This window comes from Alligator sinensis, unplaced genomic scaffold, assembly GCF_000455745.1.
Source record: "Alligator sinensis unplaced genomic scaffold, ASM45574v1 scaffold361_1, whole genome shotgun sequence".
Taxonomy (NCBI): Eukaryota; Metazoa; Chordata; order Crocodylia; family Alligatoridae; genus Alligator; species Alligator sinensis.
The window spans coordinates 2,506,086-2,532,904 of record NW_005842007.1 but is presented as its reverse complement, the minus strand read 5'-3'; the positions used below and the strand labels follow the sequence as shown (position 1 = coordinate 2,532,904).

Sequence of the window (26,819 nt, the reverse complement as noted above, 5' to 3'; positions counted from 1 at the left end):
TGTGACAAGCTTGCAAATTGTTGTTAACTTTCCCATTTGGGACATGGATTAGACTGCAGCACATTAATTTATTGGGAAGTGGGAGCTGCCTGTTCATCTCCTTTCTGTTATGACATCTGCAGCAAAAACACGGTGGGGGCCAGACAGACAGTGAATAATAGACTAGAATATGAAGTTTGGTGGGGGGGGAAATGGCAAAGTTTGCAACAGTTATAATTGAATCCATTAAGCAAAAAAATAAAAATACCAGTCAGTGGTCCTTTAATAGATATTGTTCTTAATGAAATTACAGATAATGAAACCTGCCAGTTCAAAATGGCATTAATTTACATGCAGTAAAAGCTGGCATGAATATGCTTTTCTGAGTCAAACAAAACTGATACTAGGGTTAAAGCCACACTGTTTATTTAGCTGCAGTCCATAACACACTGCACTGACAATATGTTCCTTCAGAGCAATTCAAGCCTTCATCCTGCTTTGAGTGAATAGGTCCAGACTTTGCAGGGAAATGAGCACCCTCAACTCACAAGAGGCCAAATCCTGAGAAATCTTGAGCAACCACAACTACCATCAACTTTATCTAGAGCTGCAGGTGCTTGGCATCATTCTGAGTTTGGCCTACACCAACTTCACCCTCTTGTAGGAGGGATAAAACCAGCCCCTTTTGTGGGGTGCATAGCAACTCCTGGAGACAGGCCTCATCTGAGGGGATTTTTCTTCATCTCTCTAGTGGTTGCTTTATCTGTCATGTATTCATCCATGACACATCTGCCAGTAAATGCTATATGGACAAAATGGTGGAAAAGTTGAAGCACTGCCATTTGTGGGCCGATAGAATTCATGAAAAATTAAAGAGATCCTTGTCAGTGTCCTGAATTGTTAATACCGTGTCTCCAGCATTGAAGAAAACATATTCCTGGTGTCAATTTTGCTCTACAATACGCCTGCTTGTCCTGTGCTTACGCTAACAGCCACATGTGAACAATTACATCGCACAAAAAAAAAAAAAAAAAAAAGGCACAATGCTTTGGTCCTTAAGTTTGAACTCTGTAATTGCCTATGGATAAATCCATTCATATCAGCTTTTCAATATTTAGGGGTCAGTGTCCGTGATCTTTCAGACTGAAATTGCCAAGTCACGATAGTATGTAACACTGCAACCTCCCAGCAATTTAATTCTTATTCTAACACTTAAAGCTAAAGATAAATCAGCTACAGGGCACAGTGCTTTCTGTCAATGTAGGTGCCACCATTCACTTTTGTATTCCACTTTTCCAGGGACCAAATGCATTGTTCCAGATCCCTTAGGATTTTGCTCTGTGCGCGCACGTGCGTGCGTACACACATGCTAGATCTAAGCATGTGCTGTCACATGTTCAAAAATGTATGTTCAAATACATTCTATTAACTCACGTGCAATATATTTCCAACCTTTTATTCATATTTTTCTATCATTCCTACAAGCGATTTTTCTTTGTTCAAAAGAAAGGGAAAGCCCACTGAGTATTCATGTGTAAGTGTGTGCATGTCCATGTATATCTGCATGCACATGCAGAAAGATGCATCAGTAGTAGTCACACAATCTTTTTGTAATCGCCTCAAATTCCCTCTGTTTATAAAAATTTCAGTCATCCAGTCAGGAAGCAGAAACAATACCATATGGGAACAAAGGAACTGCCATATAAGATCAAACAATTGTTTTACCTAGTTCAGTATCCCATCTCTGTCAGTAGCCAATACCAGCTGCTTCAGAGGAAAGTGCAAGAAACCCCATAATGAACAATTATGAAATAATCTGCCTATAGGGGAAGGTTCTTCCTAATTCCCAGTACTTAGCTGTTGGCTTATGCCATGAAGCTTGAGAGTTTGTATGCCTTATATTGTTTTTATCTGGTCTAATGTACTTCTCATTATCCATATAAATGTCTAATCCATTTTGAATCCTGTTAAGCTCTTGGACTCAATGAAATTGTGGCAGTATGTTCCCAGGGTTAATTAAGTGTTGTCTAAAGCATATTTCCTTATCAATTTAGATCTGCTGCCTTCTTCACCAAATGGTCCTTGCTTCTGAATGATGAGTGAGGCTAAATAGAAGCACCTTCTTGATTCCATGTATTGTTTTGTATTACTGTCTTCTGTTCCCTCCTGTTAATTATACTTTCTTTAGACAAAACCATCCCACGTCTCCCAGACTTATTTATGAGAAGAGTGTTTCTCTGCCCTCTCTCAAGTTTGCTGCCCATCTCTGGACTCTTTGACATTATTTCTCTGATGTAAATGATGAGACTAGTCCACTGACAAAGGCCGCATCTACACAAGACAATGACTGCACAATAGCTCGATACTACTGCACAGTAGTTTCGCATGGCAGACACAGTGACACAACACTACTACACAGTAGTATTAGGTTACTGTGCAGTAGTGTGACCAAAAAGGCATTCATCAGCATTACTGCACAGTAACTCAGGTTAGTGCAACGTCATTTAGTACTTGTATAAACTTGTTTATACAAGAGACACCGACTGCACAGTCATTACTATGCAGTCATTAAGTACGTGTACACACCTGTAACAACTGTGCAGTCATTTAGTATGTGTCTAAACTTGTTTAGACACATACTAAATGACTGTGCCGTAATGACTGCACAGTGAGTGTCTCATGTAGACACAGCCAAAATGTAATCCAAAGTCTTCTGGAGTCTACAGAAAGTTTCCTATTTTATTTAAATCAGGCCCAAATATAAAGATAGATTTGAGATAGCTGTTAATTCACAGGTCAAAACATGCCTGCTTATTAATGAGGCAATCAGGACTAATACATGCACATGTAAAAATCCAGATTTGTTTGAGGGGAGATTCAGAAAAGAAAAACCTGTTTTTTTCCACATGAATTATAGCAACTAGTTCACCTCGCTGAGATTTTTGCAGCCACCTCGTACTCTGTTTATGCAGCCTTATCAGAGCTATGAGTCTGCCCATGTAACAGATGCAAGTTTTCTGTGCTCTGGTTCAGCTGGGAATGCCCGCTGTAAAGGAGAAATAAATCACATGGAACTTGCTGTCATTTCTCTACCTTCCTGCAAAATCCTCTGATGCTGCTGCCTGACTGGCTCGAGTTGGCATAGTTTTTAAATGAAATCTGGGAGACTGGCATCAACAGCATTGCCTAATTTTTAGCTAATACCTTTGTGGGTTCTGCGTTCGCATCTGGCCAGTGCCGTCATGCTGAGTATGATTATAATAGGCTGCTGCTCTTTCCCAAGCAGGAAGCTGGGGTACTGCTACTGACAGACTAAACAGAGACTTGTTCCAAACACAACAGCACATCACAGCCAGAGAAGGGTCTGCGGCGTGGGACTTCTCCCAAGGCATAAAAAAAAAAAAAAAAAAAAGAGAGAGAGAGAGAGATGTGTTAACTGTGCTAACAGTGCCAAGTAATATGCTTCGTTAAAAATTTAATCACCTGCAAGTGCAAAACAAGTGCAAAGCAATCATGTTGTAATTAGCACAGCAATTAACACCTCCGTTTTCGATAGCACATGCATCCTAGGAAGTGCATGATTGCAAGTGTTTATGCTGCTGACAGACTAAGTTCCTATAGAGAGGAAAATATTGCTTAAATAGATTTTTTTCTCCTCTTTTTGGCATTTAGGCCATTATGTGTCCATGAAACCCCAGCACCAGCTGCCATATTGGTTTTGTGCAAATGCCATTCCATGGCACAGCATAACTAACAAATGCAACTCAATTTGGGTGCTCCTTAAAAAGACCACAAACGTTTAACATCACCAGTGTAAAATTCAAACATCAACCATGTTCTGACCAAATGGAGCACAGATATTAAAAATATAAGCAGACTGTATGCTCCCACTTCTTTTAAGCCAGCATCTCTACTGCACAGAGATCTGGGTACTGAGACAACACAGCAAAGTGTAGGATATAAAAACCGCAACAATGCAGAGTCTAGTGGATTCAGCTGGCATAATGATATCCTGGGCTATCTCCTGCTACCTTGGTACAAAAAGTAACAATCACAAGGTGGAGTTAGGAAGACCTACGTTTTATTGTTGTGTCGGGCACTGACCCACAGAGCATTTCTACACTCTAAAAGCTTGAGATTGCTGGGAATGGCAAGCTTACTGGTGTGAGCCCAAACTGTGATAAGGCAGCTACATTACATCCATTTCTGGAGGTAACACACATGGAGCAGACATGCCCAACTTTAGCACAGTACTCTCTAACCTAATCCTTTGGCAGTGTAGACAGGGAATCTGGGTGCTCAGTATAGCCAAAACTAGGGCTCTACAGGTAGATGTTTAAGCCACCTATCTCTTTCAAAAACAGGACCATTTAGACTACTGTTCCCCCCAACTTCAGATTATACAGATCATAAATTGGATCCACCTTATAAAGTATTGTCAGGATTAACTAGTTAATGGTTATAATACACATTGAAGATATAAGGTACCCATTTATTATTCCTACTGGTTCAGAAGCAAAATATAAATCTCTACCTGCCAACAGTCAGGACAACAAAAATATTATTTTCCTCATGGGGACATTTTCTAACTTGCCACTGACCTCCAGAAATTGAGATCTCATATATTTGCCACCCACATAATTACCTAGATTAAAATTATACTGAAAGAGTTATTGGATTATGTGCTGAATTCAACAAAATGGCTTTAAAAGAAGATAGAAAGAGATGAATCCAGAAAGGAACAGCTGTTGATACCTCAGTATCTTTCCAATTTCAGAGGTCCCTTCTGCACTATCATAGCCATATTTAGACATTAATTCACTGGGCACCATTTTCAATACAGTTCCTCGCACATATTGGCCCAGTCAGCCTGCCCCAACTCCTCCAGCCAATGAAAGCATATTTAAATACAGTGCAACAGAAGTGCTTAGAAGTATTTTATTAGAGTTTTCAAACACCATTCTATTCTCAGAGTAGTCAAGGCCCTTTCGACCAGCCACTCATTCAAATGCCTGTTTTGTGTGCCTTCAACAGTTGGACAGGCTGGGACAAGCACAAGGGCTGCTCATATCTGGCATGCAGATGTTTGCTTTTATATTTGCCAGTCACCAGGGAAGTTCTGGCCTACAGAAAGCTGCTGTATGCCTCCCCGTGGTTTCATCTCTGTCTGTACCAGCGATGATCTGGAAGAGACTGTCAGGACTTTTGTTAAAATTCTGCCACTGCATTTATGAGATGTTTAGGGTGATTTCCCTGCTTCTGTTGGAGTTCACCTTCTCAGTGCATGCTGCTAAATCATCCCTGCCAGAAATGACTTACCCCCAGGGCTCATAAAAGTTCTTCTGAAGAGCAGCAGTGTTTGTATCTGGAATACGCTGGAATAAGTCTTGTGTAACCGTTTTGAAAGAAATCCCAGGGAAGGATACCCCTGAAATCTTAACCCAAGACCTTCATCTCAGGTAACAGCACCATTCAAAATGATATACATACAACACTGTGCTACACTCTAAAAATAAGGCAGTCAGTACTTGAATAATAAACCATGACTAGATCCCCCAAAGTCAGGCTCTCCTCTCTGCACTCATCTATGTCCCAAGTATATTAAAGTTTATCGCAGGTTGGTTTAGGGTATGTACACATATTCGTAGGACCCAGTTTGTGATCACACAGCTTACTTTAAGCTCAAGTCCTGCTTGTGCAGATGTTTGCTTGTGCTGGGAGCCATGTTGGGAATCTGATCTAAGCAAGGTGGGGGGCGGCAAGGGGGAAGAATCAGGGTGGGGATGGAGAAGGGGGTTGACAGGTCCACTGGAAGATTGTTTGTCCTGGGGTGGCAGAGTCAGAGGGCTAAAAATAGGCCAGTCAGGGTGGGGAGGAGGTATGAAAAGTGCAGCCAACTCCAAAGCTAAGATGAGCAGCTGGGCTTTCCCAGCCCCTGGGCTATGTTCTGAACATATACAGATGTTCACTAGATTGAGTTAACCCATTCCCAATCTTGGTTCACCTCCTCAGGTGAACTAAATTGGATTGAGCCAACCATTTTTTGCCTGATCTAACCTCCCTGAACGTCTGTGCAGATTGGCATTTCAATCAACCTAACTCTCATTAGGTCAATCTAAGCATAACGTCTATATGCACCCTAAGACATTAATGTTCATGGGAGTCCCTCATTAAAATACTAACAGAACAGCAGTGCTGAGCAGGAACAAGAGGCCAGTTGTTTGAATGACTTTGCCTCCTGCTTCTTCTAACAAAGAAGATCTGATAATTATGCCAAATGAAAGGCTAGCAAAACCTGAGGGTGATCCCTTCACCCATGCCCAGAAAATTGTGTTTTAAGTATAAAAAATGCTCTTGTGATTGCAGGCAAACGGACCTTTCCAAAATTCATTCAATCCTTCCATCCCCACTCCCCCCCCCCCCCCGCCACACATGTGCCCTCGGAAGCAAGTAAAGCAGCGAAATCGGTCAAATCGTTGTCTGGCCATTTGGGGGAAGGGGCTGTCTGGGGGCAAGGAGACCATGGCAGAGATGAATGACTAGAAGGATATGAAGGGAAGATTTACTGGACCAAGAACTGATAGACAGCCTGGATAAAAAGTACAACAGAACGGTCTGCTGCCTAGATTGGGATCTGCGGTTTTGCCTGAGGACCTGATCAGTAGGAAGTCATAAAGCCATGACTCTAAGTAAGCATCTGTTGGAGTATGGAAACCAAACTGAAATGTTGGATCTCAACAACTCAATAGCTATTACTGGATATATCTGTTCTGGATTCATCTCCCAAGTCCACTCCCCTCCCAAGCTGCAGCTTTACAAACAAACAGAAGTATCAGGAGCAGTAACAGAAGCCAAGCATCAATACACACAACTTGGCTGCTGTTGCCTGTGGTGGCTGCTTCCAATGCATAAACTCATTCAGCTTTCAAGCAAAGCAGAGGGGTCTGTTGGGGCCCTGGCATGTCCAAGATGCACTGCTCTAAAGCAGCTTCCATGGGTTGTCCAGCTCTGGTTCATAGCTCTTTTGATTAATAAGGTAGATATAGTATTCAATAAAAGGAAAAGACAGAAAGTTATGAGGGAAGTACCAACAAAACATGAGATGAAATCAAGATAGTAAGAAGCCCAGGAAAACCTGAACTGAAAACACAAGGGCCACAAAAGCAGTTCGGAGGTAAGAGCTGCCTGGGTAATTAAAGTGTGAAACAGTTTATGCAGCACTGAGATTATAAATGCAGAAGGGATCCAAGTGTCCAAGACTGTTCTTTCATCAAAGGATACCCGTCATCCCATTGACCGTAAGAGGTTGTAGGAGGTTCTCCAGTTCCTCTGGGCCTATTCACCTACTTAAGGATCCTGGGCTCTGCTCTCCCACAAAAGAAGGAATCAAGACAAGTGTCCTGCTAACCATAATAGGCCAGTGGGTTGGCATGGTTAAGGCACAGTTGTTTCTGTAACTTCCCAAACTCACTCACTCTCTAACCACCATTCCACCAACAACCAGCCCCATCCAACCACCATGAGCAGGTATTCATTTACAGCTGGGTTAACCGAGACTAGGTTTTGGCATGAGTCCAAAGCAGGGTTGAACACGCAGCTCCAGAGCAGTAATGAGAAGCCTGAACTACCCTGCCGGCAAGGCCTCCCTGGAGCAGAAAAAGTGTGCACATAGCTCCTATCAACTTCCTGTGGTGTTGCTGGGCCTAGAGAGGAAGAAAACAAACAACAAGAAAAAGACTGAATTCCCTCTCATTTTGCCCACCCTTTTTCACTGAAGGAAAAATAAATACGGCACAGGCATAGGATGAAATGATGAGTAGGATGAAACCATGTTACATACATTGGTATCACTCCAGCCTGTAAATGATTGTTAAAAAAGGGGGAGTTTCCAAGCATACTAATGTGAGAAGTATTTAAAATCTAAAGAGCTGAAATGATGGGGCATGGTGAGAAAGTCTAGCAAGGCAAGTCTGTTCCAAAGTCTCTAGCTGGTATGTGGTGCACAGACCAGGGCATCTTATCAACTCCACATCAAAGGAAAAAGCAGGTTAGCATTAGATTTAGGGCTCCCCTTGAAAATGCTGGCTCTGCTTTCACTCAGTTTTTTATTACAGAAAAATAATAGAACAATTCTTCTGTTGCAAATAACTCAGGCTACAACAGGCCAGAATGTTTTTGACACCATGGATTCTTATTTGAAATGTCTGGCCACATCCAGATAAGTGAGGCCATGCAATATGTGGTGTCGCAGACATGTCTGCAGCAACACATACTGCACAGTCACCTGTTCTCTGCACTGCAAGGGAGCAGCACGTGGAAGTGAGGGGTTGGCCCCTGGGTATCCAAGGTTCAAAAAAAAAAAAAAAAAAAAAAAAAAAAACCTGTGTAGAAAAGAAGCAGAGTGGCTCATGCTGCTCAAAACCAGAGCCTGGCCACCTGGAGCCATGCTCTGGCTGCCAGCCAGGCTCCGAGTGGAAGGATCGCCACTGCTGCAGCCCCAAGAGGCACCCAGGACCCCAGGTAAGGCTGCTGGGGCCAGCCCAGCACTGGCCCCAGCCTCCCCTACCCCATCTGGGGTAACCTGCTGCATGCCACAGGGCTCATGGCACTGGTGTTCCTCGGGGACAACTAGCAGTGACACAAGGAGCCCCACTGCTAGTTGCCCCCAGAGAACCAAATGTCCACATTCATATGGACATAGCCTGTGGGTTTACCTTGTGACTCACATGTAGACGTTTGCACACCTAACAGTGCTAATACTGCAAGGTGACCCCTGACACCTTTAAAAGGATCTCCCAGCAAAAGTGGCTTTGGGTAGGGGAAAGTAATATAGAGCTAGAAGGGCCCAGCCTGAACAAAACTAGTTCAAAAGTAGTGCTTACAGATACAGTACTGTTTGCAAATAGCATTAGCATGCTGAAAAAAATAGATAAGAAGAGAAAGGAATTAACCCAGTGATTAGCTCTGGGAACAAGGATTCAGGACTCCTTTATTCTACTACTACTCAGATCTGCACAAACTCACTGTGGCACCTTGGCCAACTCATTTGAAATTTCTTATACCCCCATTCAAAGACATAATGCTTATCTACCTCAAAGACAGCCACTAATTATTGTTTACAAAGTACTTTCATGTCTGGATGAAGCAGAAAGTGCATGTGTATTTTACATTGTAAGTCACGAGCAGATGAATTTTCTTTGCAACAGGGATTTGCAATTGACTTGGCATGTTCCCTCTTTGTGCACTTATGACGATAACTATGACAAATACATATATACATATACAAACATACAGAGATGTATGTAGGTATTTGTCAGAGTTACCATCATTAAAGACCCAACCCAACATCTAAGTTTGCATTTATGATGGTAATATACAATTATAAAAATAACACTATGTGCATATGTATATATTACCATCATAGATGCAAAATTAGATGCTGGGTTGGGACCACCTTAAAATATAACCCTAAGAAACAAATATGCTGTGCTCTTGCTTACTGGGTACATCCGAGTACAAAAGAAATGGGAAAATGCAGGGGTGAGTGAAGAAGCCATGGAATTAGAATGAGTTCTAAAAAGAGTATTTTAAAGTATTCTAAAGAAAGTCTCCATCCATGATGCAACAATAAGCCTTTTAAAATTGACCAGCTTGTAGTCTCCTTTATTTTAGGTGACTTGTTGCTCCCAGCCTATTCAAATCCCACATGATTGGTGGACTTCAAGTGCCCTGGCCCCTCAGGGGAAGAAGGAATCACAGAATACAGCTCCTACTAGGTTATGCAAGACAAAAAATGAAAAATCCGGCATGGGGCTCAAGTCACAGCGTCAAACTCAGGGATCTTGATAGGACCCCCTCTCCCCCAAAAGGACTCTAAGGCCTGACAACTCTGGAGAATGAAGTCCTCTACATAGCCACACGGTGGACATGCCCCAAGTTGGGCCTCATCCTTGACTGATATGTGGAACAGTTGCACCAGTTTTTAGGACATGGGAGTGTGGCTACAAGAAGTCTCCCTCCACATTTGCCTAAAATGGCAGGAATAGGATGGTGATGCCAGTGCAGTGCGAGTTGTGTAAACTCTAATAAAAGTAATAATTTTTAGACCCAAACCCCTTGCTGCTTCATTGCAACAAAGTCCACAAAGACAGCTATACATCTTGGAAAAAGGTTCCAGCTCGCAAGGCCCTTTCAGCCTTTAACTCTGCACAGACACATTAAACAGGGGTGATAAATGGCACTCGTTTTTAGTTGCTTCCCCATTGCAGTCATTTTCAACCTGGTCTCTACAAACTGCAGTACACCACCAAGAATGGTTATATTTTCTGCCAAAAACAAGCTACCAGCCAAGGAAAACTTGGCAGCCAAAGGAAACAGAACCCAGAATTTTTGCTCCCAGTCCCATGCTTCCAATCCTCTCAAGACAAAACCCATGATATCCCCACACTGTGTTTTCACATACATGGGGAATAGAAGCCACCCTGCAGGCCATGGTCAGGCTATGAAAGTATGGCATTGGCCAGAACAGCAGCTCAGGGATCCCTGCATAACATAGTTTTAGTACACTGGTTCTGCCCATTTCTTGCATGTTTCTAGCCCCAGTGATGCAGATCTCCCCTCTCATTTGCGCATACCCACATTCCTCCCAGAGGAGTATTTCTCCCACAGTCTCCCCCTGAAATAGCTTCTCATGGCCTTTAATGTAGGAGAGGATTTTATCTGGCCTCTCCCCACATGAGTGAAATAGCCCATAAGGATTTGGTTTTATTTGTCCCACATTTTTGTTGCACGAAGTATGAAAAAACCTAATAGAGTGCTGTAGTTTTGCATATTTATTGGATGAAACTGCAATTGCCATTACAGTGTTAACTTGCGTGATCTTTTGTTATAGATTGTAGTGCTTGTCATTATTTAAGTTAGATTGGTTAGCTCGTTTTGTTGTTTCACACTACTTGCTTTACTTGCTATTTATTGGTTGACTTGTATAATGAGTATGATTAAATTAATAGATTTTAGAATGTAAATTAGTTTCCACCAATGTTTATTAGCTACATTTGAGGATCTGGTTTAAATAAAAGCACTGCCCGAAATCAGAATTACAGTGTATTTTAATCTTAATGGACCAAAATGAGACAAATGTATCCTTGGTTACAAAGTTGGATTTCTGAACAAGCTCCACATAAGTTTACTGCTGTTATTCCAACTATATTCCAGTATAAGTAAGGACAGAATTTGATGCAACGTACTTGTGCATTGTGACCAATGGCACAGGAACCTGATGCCACCCCAATGAAGTGATCATTTTCTATTGATTAAACTTGGCCTACTTACCAGCCCCACAGACGCATAGGAAGAACACTGGAAAAGGGCTGGCTTTTACTTCCTCAGGCCACCCACCTGACATGAGAATCAGTCAGAGAATCCAGAAGATAATAACTATGGATACTTGTTCTAAAAAATACAAGCTAAATCAAAAGTGTTTTTTGTCGTCTTCTTGTATTTCCATGTTCAGTGTTTTTAACCGACATTTTACTTCTGCTTCTCGTACAAAAGAAAGTTTCTATCCCCTGACTCCATTTACTGTTACTGCACAGAAAATTTGGCTGTACATTTTTGAGTCAATAAAAAAAAAAAAGGTAGGAACATTAATAGGAATGGTTTTATTTCCCACTGATTACCTGTGCACGTGTGTTTGTTTCCATTTTTATTTCAGCTTCCTTTGGGATAAAAAGGTCAAGCTCTCACCTGCCATTAGTAATGACTACATTAGGCCTTGTACTAATTTCACAAAGTATTTGAGTGATTTGGTTCCATTCTCCTCTTTTTTTCTATTAAGGGAGTGATGGGCAAAAACTGCCCTCCCAAATAGCATGTGTCCGTTTTGGCAGGACAAGACCATTTGTTTTCGTTTGCTAATTTTGCACTAACTCTTAAGGATTTCTATCAGCCAGTAGAATCATGCAGATTATAATACAAAGCCAAACTTTGTCATCTTTCAACGAACTAGCTTTTTATTGGTCTACTTACAGTTCTACTATGAACAGCAAACACTGACTACTCATTAAAAAGTAACCACTTGCACTGCACCATCTCCAGGAACAAACTAGTAACAGAAACTACTACCCCCTAGATTTCACTTGCATATAAATCATATTTGTCCTTTCCTATTGCAATTTTCTGCTTAGCCGTTTCATTTTAAACCCTTCTCTACTCCTTTAAAAACAATTAAAGGGGAATGTTAGCCATGTCAACTTGTATCAACCTGCATGTGCAGCTAAGTCAGCGTTACAATTAATTGCCTCATCGCCTCAGTCATACCTAAGGAATGTTGTGCTGCTGGTTCAAAGAAAAATAAAAAGGGCCAGATCCTAAGAAGAGTTCTATGAAAATAAAGAAAGCTACAGGGATTTACACACACACACTCACTCAGGGCCTGACCTTTATGACTAAGAATGGGTTACAGTTTTAGCAGCTGCACTACTATCACTGTAAATTCTACCCATCTCACAAAGATCAGGAAGAGGGTGGGGACATAGCCATTGGAGCTGACCAGCTACAGGGAAGCATGGAATCGTATAGGCTGCTTGTATACTGGGCAGTTTCAGAAGGGTTGGGTCTACCCTAAAAGTCAGTGCTTGCCAGAGATCCTCCAGGAGCAGTGCAACTTCATATAACCTCTTTATTTGGGGCCCTGTCTCTACTGGCACAACTGCACCTATCATTGTTAAAAGTCATAGAATAGAAAAGAAAAGAATATATACAAAGTAGCTTAAGACAAGTGTGATAATATTGAAGCCACAATGGCAATGAAAATAAGATACATAGGCAAGAATGAAAAATATAAGCAACACATATACAGGCATATATGCATGCACACAGTGTGCATGTAATGCATGTGTTCGCATGCACACACAAAATCATTTGAGGGACTGAAAGCAGTGGCAAGTTGTAAGTTAATTTAAGGTATCCGTCCTTTCAGTCTTCTTATATAGTTTTTCAGGCAGGCACCTATATTCCTGTATATTTTGGAAAGAGGAAGAAGATTACTATTTGAAAACATAGGGCACAGACAGAAGTACAACTCCCCATTGTAACTAAGAACACTTTGCAGAAAGTGTTCTGAATTACAATGATCCCCTGGACCAAACAGAAGTTCACTGTTGGTTCCTGGGGGAAGAGGAACTTAACTGCTGGCTGGAAGCCTGCAGCCGGTTTCCCCTAACAAGGGCCTTGCCTCTCTCCCAGGGTGTCCCTGTTTTCAGAATGGGAAAGGGAGCAGAGGGAGCTCAATTCTAGGGTGCTGGAAGGTGGGGTTGGTGAATTGGATTCCCCCCCCCCCACCACACACACACACACACACACACACACACACACACACACACACACACACACACACACACATACACACACACACCCACCCCCCCTCAAGGGGGCTCCAATACACCTGTCCCACCCTCCAGTGGGGGCTGAAAAAAAACCAGATTGAATTCCCTCCACTCCCTTTCCCCTCTCCCATTCAAAAACAGCTCAAGGCTGGGAGGCAGGACAGACACAAGTTACAGAAGACAGTGTTTTGAAACATCTTTATCTGATCCCTCATGCAATGAGGGTTCAGATTTTCACCCAGTCCGCTATTTTAAAATGGTCTGTAGCCATACACTTGACTTTGGTTACGGCGATAGACAGCTTTCTGTGGCCATATCAAATGAAAATTGTCACTTCTGTCTGCACCCATAGTTATTAACATTACTCACTACTACTTAGTTAAATAAATAACTGACAAAAGGTAAAATCAGTACAACATGATCTATGTAGTATCCTTCTGGCTTAGGCCAAGAAGAGGTCCTGTATATGAAGTGCCAGAGGAAGAGAGGTTGCTGGGGTCTAAAAGAAGCTTCCTCCTCCCTTCTACCAGAGCATAGGCCACCAAATTAGGTGTTACTAACAGAGTAGGCACTATTGCAAGCAGATGGCCTTCCCACCCAACACCAATAAGAATAAAGAGTGTGTGAAGGATTGTTTGTTTGGGGTTTTATTTTATTCTTCACCAATCAGTTTGCACAATCATTGATTTATCTGAAGATGTCTAGATTCCAAATATTTCCCTACTAGAGATAAATACTACTTCAAAGTGATGCAAGAAAATAGAAACATAAAATATTTCTATTCATCGTTGTACAAATTTTAAATGGTGAAATAGACTTGGTTGATAAGATTAAGAGCTGGTCATGTTCTGCTTCTGGTTATGTCCACTGTAGTCAATGAATAAAATACATGTATATCTGGTGAGAGAATTCTAGAATATATCATTTTAAAGGGCAAGATGCAATATATCAACATGCTATAACTTTCCTCAGAGAGCTGTGAATGACCTAATGGGATCTTTTCCCAACTAATTTCTGTGATTTTGTGATCCTATTATTTATATTGTATCTTCAAGGTTTCTTGAAGAGTAAATGATGTAATTACACACTGCACTATAGCATTTCAGAACCTACTGTAAAGGAACTAAATATATAATTATGTGGTTAGTAAATGTAACTGCACAAAACTAAAAAAAACCTATATCCATGTACTGTAGTTTCATAAGAATTAGTTTCCTGTTATGTTCACAGCAGACGTAATGTATTTACTGTTAACTGAAAAGCATTACCAGACTTTCACATGGCATCAACTGAAAGTACCCCTTCAGCTAATTCTTCTTATAAAAATGAGAAAATTCCCATCTTTGTATCTTAGTAGTAAAGAGCACTAGCATATTAATTCAATACTTCCCAGACTCATAGATGCATATAACCTACAAAAAGCACCAGAATAAATCCACCACTGGTGTTACTCCTTTGAAGCACAGCATGAAGAAAGTAGGCTTATGATGCAAGTCTACACTGGATTACAAGTGACAGAAGAAAAATTGCCCCTGACCTCTGTACAACATAGTGTGATAACCAACTAATGTGCGCAAAAGTGCCTTGCATTTAAAGCACTAAACTGGGGCTCAGGGCATCAGTACCAAGGTCTGTCACAGATTTCATGGGCAACACTTCAGACTCACTTCCTTTACACTAGACCTCATTCACATGAGAAAGATACATCAGAAGACCTAAGAACTGCCATTTACTGGGTCAGACCATGAGTCAGTCTTGCCCAGTCTCCTGTAACACACTGGCAGAGAGTAGATGCTGAAAGGAAGAGTGAACTCAGTATGACCAGGGCTTTTTCCACTGTTCTTCACCACTTGCAGCCTCCAGCATTCAGGCTACGGACAGAAATTACACATCAACTGGTATAAGTGATCAGCAGGGATCTGGGTTTTCCATTTGCCACGGAAAAATGGAGTAAACTACAGATTTCCCCCTTTACTAGAGTGAAATGTGGATTTCTCATTTTAGCAGACAAACCCACAGATTTTGTAGTTTTGCTGTGAGCCTTCTGCAGGCTGGCAGAGTTCCAGCCTGCGGGGGGCTGGGAGCAGTGGCAACATGTAGGGGGTGCATGGGGGTGCTCCCCCTGACAGCCAGTATTCCCTGCTTAGGCAATGGGCAGGAGGGCAGGCAACAGTGCTGGTGCCCCCCATGAGAGCACTGGCCGGGGAGTGGTGGCACCAGGAGAAGTGATCCCTGCGGGTCAGTGAAATCAGCCACAGGGGGACCCCCACCTCCCAGTCAGCACAGTGGCCTACCAGTCGCTGACTGGCCACTGAGGGGGCAAGTGCCCCTTCTGACTCAGGAGGCACCAGTCGCTCATGGCTGGGAGGGAGCAGGAGGAGGGCAGTCAGTCAGGGGGCTCCCCCCCCCCCCCCCCCCCCCCTAAACACATATGGTTGTTGGCCCCCCCCAAACACATATGGTCCCAGGCAGCCTGGACAGCAGTTCCTGCAGGTAAGTGAGGTGGGGACTGAGGCCCACATAGGGAAGGAGTTGGGCAGGGCTGGGGCTGCTGGTCTTCTGGGCAGTGTGCGGAGCTTGGGGCTGCAATGTGTGGCCTCAGAGCCCAGGTGGGGAGCAGGACAAGGCCGCGGGTGGCTTGTCCAGGGGCAGAGGGTGAGGCTGGCTTCCCACCACAGTGCACACTCCCAGGGGACAAGGAGAACCCAGTTCCCCCAGATCTATGTGCAGGGCAGGGGCAGGGCTCTGTGGGCTCAAGCTCCATGTCCTGCTGCCCTCCCCTGGGGCCTCTGCAGTACAGTGTGTGCAACCTGGTGCAGTAGGGCACAGCGGAGCTGTGCAAGAAAGCTGCTTGTCCCTGTGAGCTCTACGCTGCCCTAGTGACAATTCCCCTGCACGCACAGGCAGCGGAGCAGGATTGTGCCCCTCACTGCTACCCGCATGCACAAGGGAAGTGTAGCCATGGCAGCATGGAGCTCACAGAGGCAAGCAGCTTTCCAGCATGGCTCTGATGTGCCTTGTCGTGCTGGGGTGCACACACTGCGCTGCAGAGGCCCCAGGAGAGGACAGCAGGGCAGGGAGCACAAGACTGTGGGGTGAGTGAGGGTCACCAGTAGGGCGGGAGAGATGTGGGGGGAGTGAGGGGCACCAGCAGGGCTGGGAGAGCTGGGGGGGGCTTTAATGTTAATTATGGATTTTGGGGGGAATTATTGGAGAATTTATGATTTAAAAAAAAAAAAATCAGAGAAAGCCAGGATCCCTGGTGACCAGAAACCAGCTCAAATCTGTAACACAATAGAAGTTCAGTGCATGTAAACTACTTTCAAAATGGCCAAAACCATTTTAAGATAAGCCTGGATGGATGTAGTATCAGATTTAAATGATTTAGGTTAAATCTGTACATTGAACTTCTGTCACAGAGCCCCTCCAGATTCAAGTTCACTCACAGTCTCCCAGCATCCCAGAATGCTTTGCACCACCCCTGCATCCCCCACCACTTGGGCATTACGCGGGCACTTATATCACATAGATATGCCCCAACTCAAGGCACACATCTGCAAATGAGGGAACTTTGTGATTCCCCTTTTGCAGAGATGTGACCCAAGTTGCAGCACTGTAGTACAACAAGTGCACCCAGGGAATCCCCTGCCAGGAGATTCCCAGTGCATACCTCTGTAAGCAGAAGACCTGGTTGGGTACTTCTGAAATCTCAGGGGCCCTGCAGATGGGCTCCTGAGGCATGAAGGATTGGATCCCTGAGGCCCTAGAGGCACCTACTCTGGATATCTGGAGAGAACAGGCAGCTCTGGTCTGCCCACATTCTCCCACCATAAAGCAAACAGACATCCACCACAAAAAAGCAGCACACATGTTTACCACTTATTGTCACAGCCACAATTTGGGGCATTTGTGGCAGGACAGGGGACATAGATGTCTTTTTGCTTAGGCTTTGTGCCACCATAAATATTTTTATGGTGGCATAAAGGCAACATCTGCTTGCAACCTATGAGACATTTCACATGTGTTCATGAACCATTTTTTCCTCAGTTTCTATCCATATTCACCCTATTTCAGTAACTTTTAAATGCAGGTCTGTGGAGATCACCTGATTTCATATTCAAATTATGAAACAATGTGTTTTGTGTGATGTTGACACAAAACGCAGGTTTGTTAGAAACAAGGGTGGACAAGCAGAACACACTTGTTTTTTCAGTCAGTGCTCAAGTACCATAGGCATCCACTCTACCTGAAGCCTCTGAACAACCATGTGGCTGAAAGAACCCAAAAATATTTCTAGATTGGCTTGACTCATCTCTAGTCAGAACTGCTTTATATTTGCCATCTCTGAAAAATTAAAAATAAGGCTAATGAGGTACTGTGATAATAGCTTAGTTGCTCCACTTTGAACAGAAATTATTACCCATATTTTGCCCCCTCATAATTTTGTCATTTTAGTAGCACTGGTATCATTAGCTTTGCCATCACAATTACTCGGGAACTAAGTAAACTGCAGAAATTTGTAAACTGTTGCATAGCTAAATTAAATGCTGTTTTAACTAACAGTTAATAGTGTTTACTGCTGTGTAATAGTAATTTTCATTTTTTACTGTATCTAATGACTTTCTGATGACTCAAATTCTCTGTAGGGATACCAAATCATTACATTAAGGATGAGTGATTTTAGTATGCAATGACTGATCAGTACAATAATATGTAAACGCATGCTTCAGCTAGTAAATTAAATCATTTACACAAGAACGTTTGTCAACTAGAAGAGGAGTTCCATTACACTGCTGAATTTTAATGTAGAGTCTGCTTCACATAAAACACATGCAGTCTAAAAATTGGTGCCACTCATGTCCCCAGCATTAAAGGACAGAAGGATGTTCTGGAATGAAGCTGTATAGGGAGGCAACCTTTACTTATGGGAGGGGATACTTCTACAACCAAGTCAAGAATTTTGCTGAGTATTGCGAGAGGGCAAAGGTACATGCCTATAGCTCATTGACTCCAGGATGCCACATGTGAATACTTAATTTAGTACTTACACAAAGTAAGTGAAAACCACCCCTGTGCAGAGTTCAAATACAATATAAAGATGCACTTGAGCTAATAGCTACATTAAATACAATCACATAAAGCAATAAGGAACATGTAGGCATTTTGCTTTGCAACCAGGACATTTGACAAGTCTTCCACTGTTAAGCGAACTCTATCCTGCTGATGGTAATTGCACCCTCTTAAGTTAGGGATAGAAAACAATATTTGCACATTGCAAAGGTAAGAACCAAGGAGAAAACCTGGATCTGAATCTTACTGAAGTTTAACATGTTCCTGATGCAGGCCTTTGGTTTGGCTCATTAGCAGCAACTAAATTCTGGCCTATCTAAATTTTGTTAATGTGGCATGCCTTATTTTTGGAACTTGAGGCATGCCTGGACCTAAATTTAGAAAATACTGAGCAAATTCAAAGTGTAGTTGAGAGTACTTGGCCTTTTTGTACCAGTTTTACACCAGTGTAACTCACTTGATTTCAGGTAAATCAAAGTAGTATTAAAATGGAGACAGTGAATCCAGGGCCTAATTTTCATTAAAAATATATAAAAACTTTCTTATGGATTAAATAAAAGACTATTTCTCTTGATTTTCCTCTCCCCTGCTCCAGACATTATGCTGTGATACAGCCAAATCTCAAGCTGAAAATCTTTGGAGAATAATAGGTGCTGTATGATTTGCTGAGTTAGATCCCATATCTTATGAAGCATACTACTGGAGAATGATTATGAGCTTCTAATAAAGGAGGAGAATCTCCACACAGGGAGAAAAGACCTTGTTTGTGCATACATTTAAATCCACATGCATATATTGCCTTTCAAGAACTTAATGAGTCATTTTATTTTTCCCCCAAGAGGTCCAGAGTTACAAAAACATTGTATTTTAAACTTGTGAGCTCTTCATTATAAACATATTTTACGTGCTATTGCATTAGGGATATGCTTCTCTGGTAGCTGAAAAATTAAGTTATTGTGCCTAGGTTCTCTTTAGTACTTGCTATGCTTCACCGAAAGATATTCAGCACGAGATTGGTGGTATGTCAGTTGGCTTAAATAATACCTTAGTGTCTGATCCTACAAACATTTCCTACTTGGTGTGTGGTCCCATGCAATGATGTTCCACACTATGATATTGTGCAATCGGGTGTGTAGGTCATTCCGAGGCAGAAGAACTACGCTCATTAGTCAGATTAGACCCTTTGATTTCTGCTCTTTATAACATCCTGAAGACAAGACCAGCCAACAATTTTGGGCACTTCACCTAAAATATAAGAACCTTAAAGTGTCCTAAATTATCTGGCACCTTGCCAACCTGTGGGCAGACACTAAATGAGTTTTAATTTTTGCACAGAAATCAAATATTGTCAAGGGGAACATTGGGGGTGGGAGCCCTACTCATCTGGCCAACAGCTGGATTGACTGGGCTATTATTTCAACAAGTACTTACAACCACTTTTTTGTTGCTTCCTCCCAGAACAGCAAAAAACAAAAACAAAACAAAACAACAAATAGCAGCACAGATTAACATGTCAACTTCATATCCACGCACAGACAAAGTGAACCATGTGCATAGAACTAGTAACCCTTTCCCATGCTAAAAACACTATTATACTGAAATAGGAAGAGAGAAAGAGCAGTTAGAATACTTACTTTACAATACATTACTATATTACAAATTATGACCAAAGAAAGCATGTTTTAATAGGGAAGTAGAGGACCCAATCTTGAAAACACTTCTTCTTATGGGTAATTGTGTGTGCTTACATAAAATGTTTTAATGCTTGAGGGGTCTATACACATGCATTTGTACAACAGCACAAATGCTTATAGACTCAGGACTTTCAATTTTCATATTTAGCATTTTAGTTATACTTTTTTGGAGAAACTCTCCTTATTTTTGCAAGAGAAGGTACATTCTCCTACTGTGACTTATTTCAATTTATTAGCTATTATCCATATATGCAAGAGATGGATTCCTTTAGGTAAAATGTGGGTAAGTATTCCTGTGGACAAATTATATCCCCCATTATCTTACCTACTTTCTGCCTGCTGTACAATCTTTGCCAGGTCCACTTCTAACATTCTCAAAAGCGTCACAGATCACACTTTCTTTTTTTCCTAAACCAGCCCAATACACAAAAACCCTTCTCTTTCTTCTTTAAAATATATAGAAGATTTTCTCCGCCCCCAATTACAGAACAGTAGAATTGATGCCTTAGATAGGAAGCATTAATCAATAACGAATGGGTTTCAGATGCAGAAACTATGTCTTAAGTGGAAATTTGTGAGAGCCACTTGATGCTTGGTGCTCACTAATATCACCCACCTGTGGGACTTAGTGTGGTGTAGCTACCACACTGAAAAGTTCAAACCACAGCTTACTGCATCTAACTTGCTTATGTAGACCAGCTATCAGTCTGTGTTTGGAAAGTGTGTAGCATCTTTTAAAATTGTACCTTCACCTGTTAAACCACCATAAGTCTAAATTGCAACACAGAGGGAAAACAGGGGACCTGGCTCCAAACACACAACCAAAGCATTAAGGGGGTCCAAGACTGTGGGGTGAGTGAGGGTCCCCAGTAGGGCGGGAGAGATGTGGGGGGAGTGAGGGGCACCAGCAGGGCTGGGAGAGCTGGGGGGGGCTTTAATGTTAATTATGGATTTTGGGGGGAATTATTGGAGAATTTATGATTTAAAAAAAAAAAAATCAGAGAAAGCCAGGATCCCTGGTGACCAGAAACCAGCTCAAATCTGTAACACAATAGAAGTTCAGTGCATGTAAACTACTTTCAAAATGGCCAAAACCATTTTAAGATAAGCCTGGATGGATGTAGTATCAGATTTAAATGATTTAGGTTAAATCTGTACATTGAACTTCTGTCACAGAGCCCCTCCAGATTCAAGTTCACTCACAGTCTCCCAGCATCCCAGAATGCTTTGCACCACCCCTGCATCCCCCACCACTTGGGCATTACGCGGGCACTTATATCACATAGATATGCCCCAACTCAAGGCACACATCTGCAAATGAGGGAACTTTGTGATTCCCCTTTTGCAGAGATGTGACCCAAGTTGCAGCACTGTAGTACAACAAGTGCACCCAGGGAATCCCCTGCCAGGAGATTCCCAGTGCATACCTCTGTAAGCAGAAGACCTGGTTGGGTACTTCTGAAATCTCAGGGGCCCTGCAGATGGGCTCCTGAGGCATGAAGGATTGGATCCCTGAGGCCCTAGAGGCACCTACTCTGGATATCTGGAGAGAACAGGCAGCTCTGGTCTGCCCACATTCTCCCACCATAAAGCAAACAGACATCCACCACAAAAAAGCAGCACACATGTTTACCACTTATTGTCACAGCCACAATTTGGGGCATTTGTGGCAGGACAGGGGACATAGATGTCTTTTTGCTTAGGCTTTGTGCCACCATAAATATTTTTATGGTGGCATAAAGGCAACATCTGCTTGCAACCTATGAGACATTTCACATGTGTTCATGAACCATTTTTTCCTCAGTTTCTATCCATATTCACCCTATTTCAGTAACTTTTAAATGCAGGTCTGTGGAGATCACCTGATTTCATATTCAAATTATGAAACAATGTGTTTTGTGTGATGTTGACACAAAACGCAGGTTTGTTAGAAACAAGGGTGGACAAGCAGAACACACTTGTTTTTTCAGTCAGTGCTCAAGTACCATAGGCATCCACTCTACCTGAAGCCTCTGAACAACCATGTGGCTGAAAGAACCCAAAAATATTTCTAGATTGGCTTGACTCATCTCTAGTCAGAACTGCTTTATATTTGCCATCTCTGAAAAATTAAAAATAAGGCTAATGAGGTACTGTGATAATAGCTTAGTTGCTCCACTTTGAACAGAAATTATTACCCATATTTTGCCCCCTCATAATTTTGTCATTTTAGTAGCACTGGTATCATTAGCTTTGCCATCACAATTACTCGGGAACTAAGTAAACTGCAGAAATTTGTAAACTGTTGCATAGCTAAATTAAATGCTGTTTTAACTAACAGTTAATAGTGTTTACTGCTGTGTAATAGTAATTTTCATTTTTTACTGTATCTAATGACTTTCTGATGACTCAAATTCTCTGTAGGGATACCAAATCATTACATTAAGGATGAGTGATTTTAGTATGCAATGACTGATCAGTACAATAATATGTAAACGCATGCTTCAGCTAGTAAATTAAATCATTTACACAAGAACGTTTGTCAACTAGAAGAGGAGTTCCATTACACTGCTGAATTTTAATGTAGAGTCTGCTTCACATAAAACACATGCAGTCTAAAAATTGGTGCCACTCATGTCCCCAGCATTAAAGGACAGAAGGATGTTCTGGAATGAAGCTGTATAGGGAGGCAACCTTTACTTATGGGAGGGGATACTTCTACAACCAAGTCAAGAATTTTGCTGAGTATTGCGAGAGGGCAAAGGTACATGCCTATAGCTCATTGACTCCAGGATGCCACATGTGAATACTTAATTTAGTACTTACACAAAGTAAGTGAAAACCACCCCTGTGCAGAGTTCAAATACAATATAAAGATGCACTTGAGCTAATAGCTACATTAAATACAATCACATAAAGCAATAAGGAACATGTAGGCATTTTGCTTTGCAACCAGGACATTTGACAAGTCTTCCACTGTTAAGCGAACTCTATCCTGCTGATGGTAATTGCACCCTCTTAAGTTAGGGATAGAAAACAATATTTGCACATTGCAAAGGTAAGAACCAAGGAGAAAACCTGGATCTGAATCTTACTGAAGTTTAACATGTTCCTGATGCAGGCCTTTGGTTTGGCTCATTAGCAGCAACTAAATTCTGGCCTATCTAAATTTTGTTAATGTGGCATGCCTTATTTTTGGAACTTGAGGCATGCCTGGACCTAAATTTAGAAAATACTGAGCAAATTCAAAGTGTAGTTGAGAGTACTTGGCCTTTTTGTACCAGTTTTACACCAGTGTAACTCACTTGATTTCAGGTAAATCAAAGTAGTATTAAAATGGAGACAGTGAATCCAGGGCCTAATTTTCATTAAAAATATATAAAAACTTTCTTATGGATTAAATAAAAGACTATTTCTCTTGATTTTCCTCTCCCCTGCTCCAGACATTATGCTGTGATACAGCCAAATCTCAAGCTGAAAATCTTTGGAGAATAATAGGTGCTGTATGATTTGCTGAGTTAGATCCCATATCTTATGAAGCATACTACTGGAGAATGATTATGAGCTTCTAATAAAGGAGGAGAATCTCCACACAGGGAGAAAAGACCTTGTTTGTGCATACATTTAAATCCACATGCATATATTGCCTTTCAAGAACTTAATGAGTCATTTTATTTTTCCCCCAAGAGGTCCAGAGTTACAAAAACATTGTATTTTAAACTTGTGAGCTCTTCATTATAAACATATTTTACGTGCTATTGCATTAGGGATATGCTTCTCTGGTAGCTGAAAAATTAAGTTATTGTGCCTAGGTTCTCTTTAGTACTTGCTATGCTTCACCGAAAGATATTCAGCACGAGATTGGTGGTATGTCAGTTGGCTTAAATAATACCTTAGTGTCTGATCCTACAAACATTTCCTACTTGGTGTGTGGTCCCATGCAATGATGTTCCACACTATGATATTGTGCAATCGGGTGTGTAGGTCATTCCGAGGCAGAAGAACTACGCTCATTAGTCAGATTAGACCCTTTGATTTCTGCTCTTTATAACATCCTGAAGACAAGACCAGCCAACAATTTTGGGCACTTCACCTAAAATATAAGAACCTTAAAGTGTCCTAAATTATCTGGCACCTTGCCAACCTGTGGGCAGACACTAAATGAGTTTTAATTTTTGCACAGAAATCAAATATTGTCAAGGGGAACATTGGGGGTGGGAGCCCTACTCATCTGGCCAACAGCTGGATTGACTGGGCTATTATTTCAACAAGTACTTACAACCACTTTTTTGTTGCTTCCTCCCAGAACAGCAAAAAACAAAAACAAAACAAAACAACAAATAGCAGCACAGATTAACATGTCAACTTCATATCCACGCACAGACAAAGTGAACCATGTGCATAGAACTAGTAACCCTTTCCCATGCTAAAAACACTATTATACTGAAATAGGAAGAGAGAAAGAGCAGTTAGAATACTTACTTTACAATACATTACTATATTACAAATTATGACCAAAGAAAGCATGTTTTAATAGGGAAGTAGAGGACCCAATCTTGAAAACACTTCTTCTTATGGGTAATTGTGTGTGCTTACATAAAATGTTTTAATGCTTGAGGGGTCTATACACATGCATTTGTACAACAGCACAAATGCTTATAGACTCAGGACTTTCAATTTTCATATTTAGCATTTTAGTTATACTTTTTTGGAGAAACTCTCCTTATTTTTGCAAGAGAAGGTACATTCTCCTACTGTGACTTATTTCAATTTATTAGCTATTATCCATATATGCAAGAGATGGATTCCTTTAGGTAAAATGTGGGTAAGTATTCCTGTGGACAAATTATATCCCCCATTATCTTACCTACTTTCTGCCTGCTGTACAATCTTTGCCAGGTCCACTTCTAACATTCTCAAAAGCGTCACAGATCACACTTTCTTTTTTTCCTAAACCAGCCCAATACACAAAAACCCTTCTCTTTCTTCTTTAAAATATATAGAAGATTTTCTCCGCCCCCAATTACAGAACAGTAGAATTGATGCCTTAGATAGGAAGCATTAATCAATAACGAATGGGTTTCAGATGCAGAAACTATGTCTTAAGTGGAAATTTGTGAGAGCCACTTGATGCTTGGTGCTCACTAATATCACCCACCTGTGGGACTTAGTGTGGTGTAGCTACCACACTGAAAAGTTCAAACCACAGCTTACTGCATCTAACTTGCTTATGTAGACCAGCTATCAGTCTGTGTTTGGAAAGTGTGTAGCATCTTTTAAAATTGTACCTTCACCTGTTAAACCACCATAAGTCTAAATTGCAACACAGAGGGAAAACAGGGGACCTGGCTCCAAACACACAACCAAAGCATTAAGGGGGTCTCAGTCATTCAGAGTGCAATCTCTATCCCTTCCTTCCCTAGCTAATAAAGCTTTCCTCTGTGATAAACCAGAAGAGGAAAAACACAGCAAAGGACTGAGAACGATCTTACCAGCTGGAAGAGAGGAAAGTGAAGCATGTAGCAGTCAAATCAAAATGTCCCCTTAGGAATGCAGCTGCTTCTCTCTCCCAAATTTAAAGGGCCAGCTACTGAGGGGAGGAAGAAGTTGGGGAGAGCCAAGGAGGGAGGGGGAGAAAGTCATGAAAACAGAATCTACAGCAGGTGGTCAGCAAACAGGGAAGGAATTCAGTTTAATGAAGGGGTAAATTTGTGGAAAATCAAGGGCAAGAGATCAAAATGGAAAATATCCAGCTGTATTTCCCAGATATTGAAAATTTGATGCAATTGTGTCCATCTGATTCTCTTTTGAAATTGTAGTTCAGAAATAAAATACAAATGTTCTTCACCACCATTTCAACCTATGTACCATGACTGTATCAATAAGAACCATTGCTGTTTCAATAATAAATGAATAGTGCATGAATATATTTCAGGAGAAGTCCTTGAAATACCACATCTCAGAGAGAGGATTTCCTATCATGAAGGCTCAGTTTCACTGAATATCCTGTGAAAAGCCACACAAGCAGGACAGGGAGAATGTCAAGGCTTCAAGGCTATAGAAATTATTACCAAGATGCAATGATAATGACAATACCATTGATCCAAATGGAGCTAGAATTCTCTCCACTAGCTAGAGACTCTAGACCATTTGCAGTCTGCAGGAGAACTGATTTGATTCAGATTGTCTTCTGCCAAAACAGAAAGACAGGAAGAAAGAAGAGTGTTTTTGGATAGTTATTGTAATAATAATAATAATAATATAACAATAATAAAATAACAATACAATAATAAAATAACATGTTAATGAATACTGGCATAGTAGTATAATATTTTGCTTTCTTTTGCAAACTATGAAAAAATAACGTGTGCGCTTGTGTACCAGTATCCTGGATGTACAGACAGAGCAGAGAAATGTTTGCATGCAGAAGACAATATGGGGCAGAAGTGACTAAAGAATGTGACCTTCAGCCAAAGGCTGGAGAAATAAGCCCATTAGACTAAAACTCTGCCATCAGAAAAAAGGTGGAGTCAGGAAACTCTCAGAAGCTTGAAATGGCCAGCAGAGTAAATCTGTGAAGGCTAACACAGCAGCAAGCTGATGATACCTGTCACAGCGGGGTCCTTTAGGAGGGCCATGATCTCCTCAAGGTCCCTCGTTCCGTGTCAAGGCCGGCCCAAGGCACCCTCTTATTCTCGCCCGCCATGTCTTT

General features: G+C 41.6%; 1 long non-coding RNA gene across 1 annotated transcript in view; it reads right to left on the bottom strand.

Annotated features, from left to right (window-relative positions):
* Positions 1 to 26,819, bottom strand: part of LOC102374138 — a 41,833-nt gene that overhangs the window by 13,969 nt on the left and 1,045 nt on the right. Inside the window, exon 2 of the long non-coding RNA XR_323615.3 lies at positions 3,184 to 3,356. This is a non-coding gene — a long non-coding RNA (uncharacterized LOC102374138). The remainder of the gene's footprint in view (positions 1 to 3,183; positions 3,357 to 26,819) is intronic.